The sequence below is a fragment of the Macrobrachium nipponense genome, chromosome 31 (genome assembly GCF_015104395.2).
Source record: "Macrobrachium nipponense isolate FS-2020 chromosome 31, ASM1510439v2, whole genome shotgun sequence".
Lineage (NCBI taxonomy): Eukaryota > Metazoa > Arthropoda > Malacostraca > Decapoda > Palaemonidae > Macrobrachium > Macrobrachium nipponense.
In genome coordinates this window covers 2,630,235-2,645,163 of record NC_061093.1, presented here as the reverse complement: position 1 = coordinate 2,645,163, position 14,929 = coordinate 2,630,235, and the positions used below count along the sequence as shown (strand labels likewise).

The 14,929-nt window shown below is 36.5% G+C and overlaps 1 long non-coding RNA gene across 1 annotated transcript; it reads right to left on the bottom strand.

Moving 5' to 3' along the window:
• Positions 1 to 1,141: 1,141 nt before the first annotated feature.
• LOC135206607 (uncharacterized) lies at positions 1,142 to 14,683 on the bottom strand. The gene is made up of 3 exons (XR_010312799.1): positions 14,606 to 14,683; positions 2,040 to 2,133; positions 1,142 to 1,646 (listed from the first exon to the last, which is right to left on the bottom strand). It is a non-coding gene; the product is annotated as an uncharacterized LOC135206607 (long non-coding RNA).
• Between the last annotated feature and the right edge of the window lie 246 nt (positions 14,684 to 14,929).

The window sequence follows — 14,929 nt, the reverse complement described above, 5'->3', positions numbered from 1 at the left end:
TTGCCTCTTGAATGAAAAATGTATCTGTTCGTCCGCATATTTGCCATTTTTCTTGAAATCTCTGTATCGCTGCGGAGGGGGGTTTCCTGACTACTTCTTCTTTCCAGCCGTTGTCCCTACATGAAGGGGTCGGTTGCCTGATGGGCCTTCTCCTCCTCCACTGCCTTCTGCCTTGAAAATCTTTATCTTTTTAACTCTGAGCTCCATCAGTGAATCCGTTGCAGTATGAGGTGCCGTGTCATCTTCATTCTTTCGTCACTAATAAGACACAGGAGCATCGTAGAGGAATCGTGGCGGTGTTCTGAAGGTGAGCCGTGAGCCCCTATGCCTCGACGGGGCTCGGCCTAAGAAACCCTAGGTCAAAGATTTGGCTTAAAAGGCAACCCAACCAAAATATTTCCATGTGTCTGTTGACTTCCTTGGTAGGATTCCAGCATATAAAAACCAGTTGTCTTGTACATTGCCTCAAATGCAAACATTTCTGCCCAAAAGCTTTGTTATAGTATTGTCAGCCTAATACCGAGCAACTGCGCACTTTTTGTCTGCCTTAACATTAAAAGAAAAGTACAGCCTTTAGGTTTACACTTACGTTTCTTTCGTCTGCAAAGAAATTAAAGTTAAGAGACGTACGACTGAATACCGGGGTAAGAAGGATCTCTCACACAGCAGCAACTGGGAAGACACTGCTCATTCCATTGTTCTTGTCGACAAGTGGTTTAATATATTTGGTGAAAAAGTCTAATGTATTTGTTGAAAATTTTTAATGCACTCAGTGAAAAAGTTTAATTTATTCGGTGAAAAAGTTTATTGTATTCGGTGAAAAAGTATCACGAGAGGCTTTAGGGATAAATTGTGAGCAAAAAACAATTCTACAGAAAAAGGTAGTAATGCCTACAGTGCACACCATGAGGTGCACCCCCATCCCCCCCTACTGGGGATTATCTATCATGAGAGAGATTGCAAAGAGTTGCTCATTTATGAATTGGAATTGTCCGAAGTTGATGTTCTCAAAGGATGTAGTTAGTTTTTTGCTTAAATTTCGATGCATTTTGAATGAAATATCTAAATAAAATTATCATAATAAATGAAAAGAAAATTTTCGAAAGCCATAAACTAATACTGAAAGGAAGTCAAGAAGCTCTTTCTTCCTTTTTTTTTTTTTTTTTTTTTTTTTTTTTTTTTGTAATGTTAGACCCAAGATGAAAAGGACTTTGCTTTCATCCCCATTACTGGATAATAATAATTTCCACTTTTCTAACCTTTGGTGACTCATGGCCCCGGTGGATCAACTCAGCATGAAAGTGGAAGCCTAAAAAGTCTTAAATGGAGATTGTTTTATATATATAAAAAAGATGCCGCCTAAACGAGCGACAACCTGGACATAGGAAAGGCCTAATTTTCATCACCACGTTGGCAGTGCTGTTCTTCTTAGTATGCTCCCAGGTACTTATTCAGGCCCTGTTCCCAGCCTTTCGAGCAATCCAAGTACACATGACTTCGAAAATTCCTCCCACAACAGTTGTCATCTGGCACGCAATCATCAAAATTGTCCCTCCACTGACAAGGGAGTCTGCAGGGGTGGGAGCCTTTGGAGTAGGGGGAGGCAACAAAATAACTGCGTTCGGGGCGAGTTGCGATTGCACCTCCTGTGGATAAAAGAGAGAAGAATTGATATTCTTGCATCGTGTTTCTGTGGTGTTCGTGCATGGTCGACGAGACTATTTCCCAGCAAGGTATAGAGAGCTGACTGTTTGTTAAGAGAAGGCGAATTTTGAATGTCGAAAGTTACCTTACTTCTCAAGTAACATTTTAAGCAATCATTTCTTTACTGTAGTATACCATATAATGTGCATGAAGGCGATCACTGTAGCTGGAATGACGTTACTAAAATGGTGCTAAATTGGATATCACCTCATAATGGTGTGAGCACAGAACTGATATTCGTTCGTAAGATATCTTGTGTATGAAGTAATGACTAGAGACATGAAGAATGTCTTAGAAAGATTTTTTTTTTTTTTATTTTTTTTTTTTTTTCATACCAGCAACTTCTTCTCCCAGCAGGACCAAAGACAGGAGAGCCACGATGCTTACTTGAAAGAACCTCATTATGTTCGATGAGCACCTCGGAAGGACCTGACAGAGAGAAATGGGACGAAAACATTGCTATAATCTTCTTCTTGTGATGTTGATCGTAATTTTAGATACAACGAGACAGTCTAACCAGACTAGACCATAGATTCACATCTCTCGTCCCATACTTGACTCGTCACATACCCTGAGAGACTGGTGTCCTCTGAAGGATTCGTTCTTCAGTGAGATGAGAGAATTGAAGCAGTGTAACATTAGAGAAGATGGACAGAATAGAGTAGAATTGAGGCCAAATGCCAGGCGCTGGGACCCATGAGGTCATTCAGCGCTGAAACGGAAACTGACAGTAAAAGGTTTGAAAGGTGTAACAGAAGGAAAACCTCAAGGCAGTTGCACTATGAAACAGTTCTAAGTCGAAGGTGGAAAGTCAGATGGAAGAAAGAGGTACTGTAAAAAGAAATGAGAGGTTACAGCTATAGTTGCCGAAGGACGCTGCAAAGACCCCATAACTCATGTCTACTGTATACCACGTGAGGGACACTGAAGGCACTCCTCTCCTTCTAGGGAGGAGATGGACGGCAAGGTGGTGAGTTATTATTTCTAGAGATTTCAAGTCGTTATTATTTTAGTTCGTAGGTTATTTTTCCAACTCTTCTTCTTCTTCTTCTTCTTGTGTCTTAATGGGTTTCCACCTTTGTGTGTGTGTGTGTGTGTGTGTGTGTGTGTGTGTGTTCAATGGTGTATTTCCAAACTTTTTTATCTAGTTCTTCGTCTTTGTAAAGCGCCCCCCCCCCCCCATCTCTCTCTCTCTCTCTCTCTCTCTCTCTCTCTCTCTCTCTCTCTCTCACGAGACTTATAAAGAAAATCTACATCAATCAACACATTCCAACAAAGAAAATGAATAAGGTGAATGTAATCAATATACTGCCTGATGCAATAGGAAAACGAATGCCTAAAGCATGTAATCTGTGTATATGTGGTATAGCATTGCAAACCCACAAAACCTGATCAGGAAATGCTATGCATGTCACGTACTTACTCATCCTACATGTGCAGAAGTCCAGCAGAATAAAAATAAGGACACAAGAGTATTTTGCTCAACATGTCTAGCATGAATAGATAATGTCATTAAATAAAGATTTAATGTGCAAATACTAGAGGATAAAGAAGATGAGGAAGAGGAAGAAGGGGAAAACGGAAAAGAAGAAGAAAATAAGATTGAAGAGATAGAAAAAAATTATGAAAACAATAATCAGGACAAGAATATGGATGCAGAGAAATAGATACTACATATGAGGCAATACGGCAGCATACATACGATGAAATAAATTATAACATGATAGCTCAAAATAAAATCCCAAAGAGGTTGTACCCAGATCTTCATACCGATGAGAAAGAGCAAGGGAAAAAGAAAAAAAAAGACATAGTCTGCACCCTTTTGAAAAGAGGGAATTGCAGGTTCGGTGACAGATGTTACAACAACCATCGCAAGATGAAGAAAAGAACAACATACCAGAACAGGAAAGGGACATGGGAAAATCCTTATCATTACCCATATTAGATAATTGGAATAACACACAAACCATCATAGTGATGAGTTTGCAGGGCTTAGTTTCGAATAACTCAAAAAGAAAAAATAAAGTTCTTAGAAGAACTAACCAAAACTGAAAAAATAGATATATTGAATATAAGTGAAGCATGGTAATGATGTTCAGATAAAGGGGTTCCAAACATCAGATTAAAAAAAAAATAAGAATCAAGGGGGAACCGTGATATATGGGAGAGATATAAATCAAGGAAAAATCTGTGTGAAATATAGTAACACAGAATGTGAATTAATAGCAGTAGACTGTGAATCTGAAAAATTAATGAACATCATAATATACAGAACAACTAATAATAATAGACAAATTGGATGATATATGTAGAAATCACAAAGACTGGACTATATTCCTATCCAGAGACTTTAACTTTCCTTTCTTTGATTGGAAAGGACGAATAGGAGATTGTGGTTGTATTTATACATATAAAAAGAGAGTGTAATAGTAGTGCAGAAGATAAGATGCAATTCGAAAAGCTATTAGATACGCTACTTGAACATAACATTCAGCAAATAAATCACCTTGCCAACAAGAAAGGATAATATTCTAGACCTAGTATTTGTGAACAAAGTGAATTATGTTAAAAAAATAATAGTGTATAAAACGAGTATTTCAGACCATAATGTCATAGAATGAACAGTCCATTCCAAAGCAAGTGACAGCAGAGATAAGCAAGAGATTGTAAAGTGGGAAGGATATGGAAAATACAATTTCTATAGTAAGACTATAAAATGGTCAGAAATAAATGAAGAATTAAACAAAGATTGGGAAAAAATATTCGTAAGTGAAGATATAGAGGTAAATACGGGAATATTATATAAAATATTAGAGAAAATAGTAGATAAATATATACCAAAGAAGAAAAGTAAACATCAGTCATGCATACCAAGAGACAGCAGGATCTTGTTCCAGAAAATCAGAAATGTTATTGCAAAAGAAAAAAATGCCGGGAAAGTGGTGGAACTAAAACGTAAGATAGAAAATGCAGAACAGTAGATTATACAATAAAAAAAAAGAAAAAACGGGATTTAGAAGAACAGACCCTAGAAAAAAACAAGCAAAATCCCAAACTACTTTACTCATGTGTGAAAAAGATGGATAAAAGAGTAGAAATAGGCCCTCTAAGAAATGAAGGGTGATTAACAAATGAAAAAAATGGAAATATGCAACATATTAGCAGAAAGATATAAAAGAGAATTTACACTTAGAATTAATTATGAAGATAATAATACAGAAATATGAGATGAAAATAGTGAATATTTATTGAACATAGATATTAATGAAACCGATATTGTGCAGGCTATTAATGAAATTAAGAAATGGTCAGCAGCCGACCCAAGACGGCTATCCCTGCTATTTTGTTAAAGAAAGTAATTCATTCTAGCAGCTCGCAATATTATTAGAACAAAGTGTAGATACAGGCAAGATTTGTGATGAACATAAATTAGCATAATATTACTCCTATTTTCAAACGTGGCTCAAGACTAGAGGCTAATAATTATATTATATTATATTATATTATATTATATTATATTATATTATATTATATTACATTATATTATATTATATTATATTATGAAAGTGTATGAAATGGAAATGAAAAAAATGTAATGAAACACTTAATGAAGAATAATTTGTTTAATAATAGGACAACATGGTTTGTGTACCGGAAAAAGTACACAAACCCAACTGTTAGTCCACCATGAGAACATATTAAAGGTGCGTCCACACAGTCGAACAATGTCCGACGGACAAACATTGTTACCAATTAACAATTGTCTGCCGGTCTTTGTCTTGTGAGCGGAGTAAAATCAGTGGTATACAACCTCATCTTGGTACCACTGTTTGTTGCCAGATCTACTCCTTCGTTTCCCCGCTTATGACGTCATCCCTGCTTCGTGTATGATATGGTAACAATGTGTGTCCATCGGACATTGTTCGACCGTGTGGACGCACCTTTAGAAATATGATAAACGAAAAAGATACAGATATGGTATACATAGACTTTTGCAAAAGCTTTTGACAAGGTAGACCTTAATATATTAGCAAAGAAAATTAGAAAAAATAATATTGTGAACAAAGTAGGAGATGGATAAAAGAATTTTTGCAAAACAGAAAACAAATAGCGATTGCAAACGATGAGAAATCAGATGAAGCAAAAGGTAATATCCGGTGTGCCACAAGGTATGGTGTTAGCTGCATTGCTGTTTGTTTTTTATTATGATTGAAAGACATAAACAGTAACGTTAAGGACTCGGTAGTGAGAGGTTTCACAGATGACACAAGAATAAGTAAAGAAATCACTTGTGACGAAGATAGGAACTCGCTACAAAGAGACCTAATCAGAATATATGAATGTGCAGAGGTAAATAGTATGGTATTTAACTCTGATAAATTTGAAGCAATAAATTATGGTGATAAAGAAGAAATGCTATATGCATATAGAGGACATAATAATGAGATAATCACAAATAAAAAAGCAGTTAAAGACGTTGGTGTGATGTTAAATAGGAATCTGTTATGCAATGATCAAATACTAATGGCAAAATGTAAAGTAAAAATGGAAATGTTGTTCCAGCATTTCAAAACAAGAAAAGCCGAACACATGATTATGCTTTATAAAACGTATGTATGTAGTACACTTGTATATTCCAATATGATATGGTACCCACACTACCAACAGGATATTACACAAATAGAGTGTACATAGGTCCTTTGTAGCTAGAATAGAAGAAGTTAAGGACCTTGACTATTGGGAAAGACTACAAATCTTAAAATTATATGGCCTAGAAAGGAGAAGAGAACGCTACATAAATTACCGAAGGCATCATGGAGCTAAAAATATCAGAAAGAGCAAGCAGAGGTAGATTAATAGTGCCCAAAACTATACCAGGAAAACTAAGGAAAGCACACAGGACATTAATCCACTACGCACCAGCATCGATAATGCAGCATCTATTCAATGCGTTACCAGCTCATCTGAGGAAAGGAGCATATCAGGAGTGAGAGCAGATGTGTTTAAGAATAAGCTCGACAAATATCTAAGCTGCATCCCAGACCATCCAAGATTGGAAGATGCAAAATATGCCGGAAGATGCATTAGCAATTCTCTGGTAGGCATTAAAGGTACCTCGCACTGAGAGACCTGGGGAAACCCGACCGAGCTGTAAGGTCTGCAAGGTAAGGTCTCTCCCCAGGTGGTAATGCCGGAGATATCGTGATCATAGACCGTATATTTTGCAAATGATCGAGTCACTCATCCAAGGCTCAGGTCACAGCTAAACTGATCCCGAGGTCCCAAGTCATGGTTGTTTATACAGCTCTAAATGTGTTCACCTTCGAAGTGTGAACGTTGTGTGTTTTGCATACAGTTGAAAGGTAAATTTGCTTAACAAGTAAAAGAGTGTTTGATGAATACAGAGACCTAGATTTACTGGCAGTGGCAATGGATCTAGTCAGTAAGCTCATATATTTGCATTTAGTATGTATGTGTATATATATATATATATATATATATATATATATATATATATATATATATAGATATAGATAGTATATATATATATATATATATATATATATATATATATATATATCTATATCTATATATATAATATATATATATATATATATATATATATATATATATATATATATAGAGACCTTACCTTACCTTACCTTACAGACCTTACAGTTCGTTCGTTCGGGTTGCCCCAGGTCCTCAGTGTGAGGCGCCTCTAATGTCTACCAGAGAGTTGCTAGTACATCTTCTGGTATATTTTTACATCTTCCAATCTTGGATGGTCTGGGATGCAGTTTAGATATTTGTCGAGCTTATTCTTAAACACATCTACGCTCACTCCTGATATATTCCTCAGATGAGCTGGCAACGCATTGAATAGACGCTGCATTATCGATGCTGGTGCGTAGTGGATTAATGTCCTGTGTGCTTTCCTTATTTTTCCTGGTATAGTTTTGGGCACTATTAATCTACCTCTGCTTGCTCTTTCTGAGAGAGAGAGAAGGAGGAGAGAGAGAGAGAGAGGGAGAGAGAGAGAGAGAGAGAGAGAGAGAGAGAGAGAGAGAGTTGTGTTGACATCGTTATCCTCAAAACCAATTTGTGTAAAAGTGTTATCGTTTTAGTAAACGACATAGGGATAATCCTGAATGCATTATGGCGTTGGGACAAAGTGTATCAGAGGATTGATGTTCTAGGAAAATTGCGACGAACTTTCACATTTGCTCCACTCGGCATTGCGAACTTTTTTTCCTAGTTCCTGGTGGCCTCGATCAGTTCTCAAAGATGTGGAGGATACGTGTCTGGCATGTTGAAAATAAGCATAAAACGTATGAGGCTAAAACCGAAAGAAGGATATTGCTAGTGATATATATATATATATATATATATATATATATATATATATATATATATATCACGAAAACCGAAAGAAGGAAATTGCTAGTGATATATATATATATATATATATATATATATATATATATATATATATATATATATATATCACTAGCAATTTCCTTCGGTTTTAGCCTCATACGTTTAATGCTTATTTTCAACATGCCAGACACGTATCCTCCACATCTTTAAGAACTGATCTAGGCCACCAGGAAGTAGGAGCAAATGTGCAAGTTAGTCGCAATTTTTTAGTAGATCATCAATTCTCTGATACTCTTTGTCGCAACGCCATAATGCACTCAGGATTATCCCTACATTGTTTACTAAAACGATAACACTTTTACACAACTTGGTTTTAAAGATAACGATGACAACACAACTACGTAAAACCCAATATGGTAATCTGGTCATAACGGCTTCCGTACATCTTAAAAGTCTGTCACCAATTAGTGTTTTCCTAGACGAGTGGCTTCACTAATCTTATAAAGGCCCTGTTGTCGTCCTTACCTTAGTGGAGAAGATGAATAATTCCAGATGTTTGGATGGATGGATGTATGATATTTAGGGCTAAAGCCCAGGCACTGGGGCCAAGAAGGCCATTCAGCGCCGTAATGAAGGTTAAATAAGTTGAATTATGGTAAATGAATGAATTAATTAGTGAAAGAAATGATTCATAAAATTAGATGTGACTAATAAATAAATTAAAAATATGAATTTTAATGAATGGAGTAATATATATTTAGAATAGTTTAATGTCTTTAAAAATCTGTATATGATTTATAAAAATTTATCTAAAATTATTATAAAAATTTCCTATACAAATTTTAAAAAGGAGATGAGAGCAGAAATGTCTGCGTTCATATCCCTAAGATATTTGAGAGGGATTTACCCTGGAAATATCTTTCCCTTTGGTTAAAATATCTGGGGCAAACCATCAGAATGTGCTTCACTGTTTGTATCTCGTCACAGTAAGCACACAATGGTGGGCTGCTTCCTTCTAAAATAAACTGATGGGTTAAATAAGTGTGCCCAATCCTTAACCTCGTTAAAATAACCTCTGCTCGTCTGTCAAGCTGGAATGACGAAGGCCACGGCTGTATATTTTTCCTAATACTTCTGTACTTACTGTCATTGGCAAGAAGAGGAGAAGTCCACCTTTCTTGCCACTTACTTAATACAAAAGACCTAATAGGACCTTTTAGGTCTGTATAGGCACTTTCCTGAAGGTTGTTTCTGGCAGAGCGCTAGCAGCTTTTGCTTCTCTGTCTGCAGTCTCGTTTCCGTGAATCCCCACGTGAGAAGAACCCAACAGAAAGAAACCGACTTACGCAGACAATATATCGAAAAAGTGACTCCTGAAGCTTTGGATTAATGGATGAAAGCTATTAAATCTTTTGATAGCTTCTAAAGTGCTTTTAGAATCAGAGTATATGACAAAATTAGTGTCACTACTTTGAAGAACTAAGTCTAGGGCAGAGACAATATATATATATATATATATATATATATATATATATATATATATATATATATATATATATATACATATATCAGGGGGTTAAGGGCGAACTCATCGCACATCACATTCTCATCCAGATTAAGGGCAGGAACTCAGAAGCAGAAGACACAGTATCCATTTATTCCAAGCTTTCGTGATTCATAATCACATCATCAGGGATATCTACAACAATAAAATACAATATATCAATATAAATATAAAATTAAAAGAGCTATATACAAAACTTTAATTTTAAAAGCGGACGAAGGAAACTGATAAAACGAAATAAAAAGTTAAAATTGTTAAAGAGCAGAAAACATACGTGAACAAAGACGCACTTAGAAAACAAAATAGTAAATTCAAAACACATACTTAAATACAGACACACTTAAAAAAAAAAAATTGCTAATAAAAAAGGAATAAAAAACTGGAGGTTAACCTACCATTACAGAGGATAAAGACGCACTAAGAACAAAACATAAAAATTTTTGAGAGAGGCAAAGAGTTAAGAAAGATACAAGGGAACAGCGGTTGTTTGGCAGTTCAGAGAAGGAACTCGTTGTTTAATATTTAATGTTTCGAGGATAAGTAGTTCTTGTGGGTTGTTTGTATAACCAATGATCTTAAAATCTTCATAGATGATTTCAGTTTTGCATTTAATTGTATGGCTACGTATATTAGAGGATTCCGGATTTGTCAATCGACATCCGGTCCTATAACTTATTCCTCTATGGGAATCGGCCCTCACCCTGAGAAGCCGCCTGGTGATCCATATATTTTCCCAAATTACATTTAGGACAGTTGTACTCGTAGACAACACAGACGACATCAAAGGCGGTAGCCGATCCTGAATCTGAAAAGAGAGCCAATATATTTAGGGTTCTTGGGTATTAATTTTAGATTGATGGCCCCAATGTATTTCTGGACGGTTTTCAAGAAGTCCATTCGAAATTTATCTTCATATAAGAAAGGAAATGTTGCATAGAATGGGAGTTTAGGAACGTCAAAACACTTTGGACTATTGGAGAATTTTCTATTTAGAAGTTTTTTGAGAATCGTGTGAAAAACATGGGTAGGGAAACAATTATTGGTAAAGTATTGTTGTAAGAAGACAATTTCTTGGTGAAAGAGGTTCCAGTCCGATGTTAAAGATAATGCACGATGTATAAGAGTGTAGATAGAGTTCAGTTTAAAATTGATAAAACAAAAGCTATAAAAATTAGACCCCAGACCAGTAAAAGTTTTCTTTCTGAATATAGATGTGTTAAACTTGTCATTACCTTTGGTTACGAGTATATCTAAAATGCTAGCTTGGATTCGTGTTCTTTTTCTATTGTGAAAGTGATGTTGTGATGATAAGAATCAGAAAGGTCGAAGAAGCGTTCAGCATCGTGGTTTTGTTTAAAAAAAAAAAAAAGTGTCATCAATATATCTGGCATAGAATAGGGGCGATAGGCTTGGGGGCACTCATCGAGTATATGCTCCTCCAGGGAGCACATGAAGATGTTGGCGAACGTAAGACCGGGAGGAGAACCCATGGCCATGACCTCTATTTGTCTGAAAAGAACGCCATTACAAATAAAAGCCGTGTCCAGCACGGCCAGTTTCTAAAAACATCTTAAAAAGGGAGCGGCTAAAACTATGATACAATGAATCGGAGGTGGGAAAAAGTTTGTCCAAAATTATATCTATCGTTTCTCTAACAGGTATATTAGTGAATAACGAACTCCACATCGAAGCTTGCCATGAAAAGGTCCGAATCTTGTGGAAGAATGCGTTGTTTAAACTGTTCAGAGTTAGATACAGTATACTTATTAGTGGTCAGGGGCTCCAATAGGGGAACAAGAAATTTAGCCAATTTGTAATTTGGAGTTCTAAAGGAGGCCAAGATAGGGCGAAGGGGGACGTTGGGTTTGTGGACTTTGGGTAGACCGTACAAAATTTCCAAAAGAGGTAACCTGTAACAAAAAGATCATGGTATGTGTTCTCGCTAATGATGTTCTCATTCTTAAGGATACGGAGAAATCTATTGATCTTGTCTTCCATTCTAAAGATGATTTGATAATTAGGGAGACCAATTTCTTCAAATTTAGTAGGGTCATTTAAGATTTGGGTCCATTTTGTTGACGTATTCCGATTTGTCTAAGATGACAGTTCCCCTCCCCTTATCAGGCTTCGTAATAATCAAATCATCACGCTTGGACGAGTTTTTGAGGGTTTCGTAATCCTTCCTATTAAAAAGGGGGCCCAATGTGTTTTTAGTTTAGAAAAAGCGTTACGTGATAGAACCATCAATTCATTTGTAAATAAACGGCTGAGATCAGTACACAAATTCAGTTTTTTAGGCGGTTGGAATAATGTTTCAAGGGGCAAGTAGAACTGGCAGAACGTAGGAAGGATTACGAAACCCTCAAAACTCTGTCCAAGCGTGATGATTTGATTATTACGAAGCCTGATAAGGGGAGGGGAACTGTCATCTTAGACAAATCGGAATACGTCAACAAAATGACCCAAATCTTAAATGACCCTACTAAATTTGAAGAAATTGGTCTCCCTAATTATCAAATCATCTTAGAATGGAAGACAAGATCAATAGATTTCTCCGTAGCCTTAAGAATGAGAACATCATTAACGAGAACACATACCATGATCTTTTTGTTACAGGTTCCTCTTTTTTGGAATTTTTGTACGGTCTACCCAAAGTCCACAAACCCAACGTCCCCCTTCGCCCTATCTTGGCCTCCTTTAGAACTCCAAATTACAAATTGGCTAAATTTCTTGTTCCCCTATTGGAGCCCCTGACCACTAATAAGTATACTGTATCTAACTCTGAACAGTTTAAACAACGCATTCTTCCACAAGATTCGGACCTTTTCATGGCAAGCTTCGATGTGGAGTCGTTATTCACTAATATACCTGTTAGAGAAACGATAGATATAATTTTGGACAAACTTTTTCCCACCTCCGATTCATTGTATCATAGTTTTAGCCGCTCCCTTTTTAAGATGTTTTTAGAACTGGCCTTCCGTGCTGGACACGGCTTTTATTTTTAATGGTGTGCTTTTCAGACAAATAGTGGGCATGGCCATGGGTTCTCCTCTCGGACCTACGTTCGCCAACATCTTCATGTGCTCCCTGGAGGAGCGAATACTCGATGAGTGCCCCTTAGCCTATCGCCCCCTATTCTATGCTAGATATGTTGATGACACTTTTATTCTGTTTAAACAAGACCACGATGCTGAACGCTTCTTAGAATTTTGTAATTCCTATCATCACAACATCACTTTCACAATAGAAAAAGAACACGAATCCAAGCTAGCATTTTTAGATATACTCGTAACCAAAGGTAATGACAAGTTTAACACATCTATATTCAGAAGAAAACTTTTACTGGTCTGGGTCTAATTTTTATAGCTTTTGTTTTATCAATTTTAACTGAAACTCTATCTACACTCTTATACATCGTGCATTATCTTTAACATCGGACTGGAACCTCTTTCACCAAGAATTGTCTTCTTACAACAATACTTTACCAATAATTGTTTCCCTACCCATGTTTTTCACACGATTCTCAAAAAAAAACTTCTAAATAGAAAATTTCTCCAATAGGCCAAAGTGTTTTTGACGTTCCTAAACTCCCATTCTATGCAACAGTTTCCTTTCTTATATGAAGATAAATTTCGAAGGATTTCTTGAAAACCGTCCAAAAATACATTGGGGCCATCAATCTAAAATTAATACCCAAGAACCCTAAAAATATTGGCTCTCTTTTCAGATTCAAGGATCGGCTACCGCCTTTGATGTCGTCTGGTGTTGTCTACGAGTACAACTGTCCTAAATGTAATTTGGGAAAATTATTGGATCCACCAGGCGGCTTCTCAGGGTGAGGGCCGATTCCCATAGAGGAATAAGTTATAGGACCGGATGTCGATTGACAAATCCGGAAATCCTCTAATATACGTAGCCATACAATTAAATGCAAAACTGAAATCATCTATGAAGATTTTAAGATCATTGGTTTATACAAACAACCCACAAGAACTACTTATCCTCGAAAACAAATTAAATATTAAACAACGAGTTCCTTCTCTGAAACTGCCAAAACAACCGCTGTTCCCTTGTATCTTTCTTAACTCTTTGCCTCTCCTCAAAAATTTTTATGTTTTGTTCTTAGTGCGTCTTTATCCTCTGTAATGGTAGGTTAACCTCCAGTATTTTATTCCTTTATTATTAGCAACTTTTTTTTTTTTTTAAGTGTGTCTGTATTTAAGTATGTGTTTTGAATTTTTACTATTTTGTTTCTAAGTGCGTCTTTGTTCACGTATGTTTTCTGCTCTTAACAATTTTACTTTTTTTTATTTCGTTTTTTATCAGTTTCCTTCGTCCGCTTTTAAATTAAAGTTTTGTATATAGCTCTTTTTAATTTTATATTTATATTGATATATTGTATTTTATTGTTGTAGATATCCCTGATGATGTGATTATGAATCACGAAAGCTTGGAATAAATGGATACTGTGTCTTCTGCTTCTGAGTTCCTGCCCTTAATCTGGATGAGTATATACATATATATATATAAATATATAGCAATATCCTTCTTTCGGTTTTAGCCTCATTCGTTTTATGCTTATTTTCAACATGCCAGACACGTATCTCCACATCTTTAAGAACCGACCAAGGCCACCAGGAACTAGGAAAAAAAGTTCGCAATGCCGAGTGGAGCAAATGTGAAAGTTCGTCGCAATTTTCGTAGAACATCAATCCTCTGATACACTTTGTCCCAACGCCATAATGCATTCAGGATTATCCCTAAGTCGTTTACTAAAACGATAACACTTTTACACCACTTGGTTTTGAGGATAACGATGTCAACACAACTACGTAAAACCAAATATAATAATCTGGTTATAACGGCTTCCGCACATCTTAAAAGTCTGTCACCAATTAGTGTTTTCCTGTACGAGTGGCTTCACTAATCTTATAAAGGCCCTGTTGTCGTCCTTACCTTAGTGGAGAAGATGAATAATGTCCAGATGTTTGTCTTCAACTCTGGGACTCTTCTGATGTTCCTGACTCCACGGGGCCCCCGGACTGACAGGCGAATGGAGCAGGTCTCCGTAAGCGCCTCACAAGGTTCAGGGGCAGCGAGAGCTTCCGCGATTGGTGGATTTATAAAGGAGGTTGTGCCATGGAATCCCCGTTCGAATCGTCCTCTCTCCTCTCTCTCTCTCTCTCTCTCTCTCTCTCTCTCTCACACACACACATACACACACACACACACACACACCTTCTGACTTGAGTCACTGTTGTCGTGGGCATCTAATCGTCT